We start from the raw sequence: 1,238 nt of genomic DNA, 5'->3' as shown, positions 1-1,238 counted from the left end.
AAGGAAATGGCAAATGACCTCAGTATTCTTGCCTTGAGAACCCAATGAACAGTATGAAAAGGCAAAAAGATATGACACTGAAAGATGAACTCCCCAGGTTCATAGGTACCCAATATGCTACTGGAGAAGAAGAGAAATAACTCCAAAAACAAGGAAGAAACAGAGCCCAAGCAAAAAAAATGCCCAGTTGTGGATGTGACTGGCGATGGAAGTAAAGAACAATGCTGTAAAGAACAATATTGCATAGGAACCTGGAATGTTAGGTCCGTGAATCAAGGTAAATTGGAAGTGGTCAAAAAGGAGATGGCAAGAGTGAACATAGACATTTTAGGAATCAGTGAACTAAAATGGACTGGAATGGGTGAATTTACTTCAGATGACAATTATATATACTACTCTGGGAAATAATACCTTAGAAGAAATGGAGTAGCCATCATAGTCAAGAAAAGAGTCCAGAAATGCAGTACTTGGATGCAATCTCAAAAACAACAGAATGTTCTCTGTTAGTTTCCAAGGCAAACCATTCAATATCACAGTAATCCAAGTCTATGCCCCAACCAGTAATGCTGAAGAAGCTAAAGTTGAATGGTTCTATGAAGACTTACAAGACCTTTTTTTAAATTTTTTTTTTTTTTTTTTGAGGGCTGATCGGGTTTATTGACCGCCTCTTGGGGGGACGATGCTCAGGGTGGCCCGGCACCAGCACAAAAATATGGAATGCTTCACGAATTTGTGTGTCATCTTTGAGCAGGGGCCATGCTAATCTTCTCTGTATCATTCCAATTTTAGTATGTGTGCTGCCGAAGCGAGGACTACAAGACCTTTTAGAACCAACACTCAAAAAAGGTGTCCTTTTCATCACAGGGGACTAGAATGAAAAAGTAGGAAGTCAAGACATACCTGGAGGAACAGGCAGATTTGGTGTTGGAGTACAGAATGAAGCAGGGCAAAGGCTAACAGAATTTTGCCAAGGAAACACACTGGTTATATCAAACACCTTCTTCCAACAACGCAAGACAGGACTCTACACATGGACATCACCAGATGGTCAACACCGAAATCAGATTGATTATATTCTAGGTAGCCAAAGATGGAGAAGCTCTATACAGTCAACAAAACTGGGAGCTGACTATGGCTCAGATCTCCTTATTACCAAATTCAGACTTAAACTGAAGAAAGTAGGGAAAACCACTAGACCATTCAAGTATGACCTAAATCAAATCCCTTATCCCTTATAC

General features: G+C 40.1%; 1 non-coding gene across 1 annotated transcript; it reads right to left on the bottom strand.

Moving 5' to 3' along the window:
• Positions 1-706: 706 nt before the first annotated feature.
• On the bottom strand, positions 707-813 carry LOC128045930 (U6 spliceosomal RNA). Its single transcript, XR_008199251.1, has one exon. It is a non-coding gene; the product is annotated as a U6 spliceosomal RNA (small nuclear RNA).
• Positions 814-1,238: the final 425 nt, after the last annotated feature.

This window comes from Budorcas taxicolor, chromosome 3, assembly GCF_023091745.1.
Source record: "Budorcas taxicolor isolate Tak-1 chromosome 3, Takin1.1, whole genome shotgun sequence".
Taxonomy (NCBI): domain Eukaryota; kingdom Metazoa; phylum Chordata; class Mammalia; order Artiodactyla; family Bovidae; genus Budorcas; species Budorcas taxicolor.
This window is presented reverse-complemented; position numbering and strand designations above follow the sequence as displayed.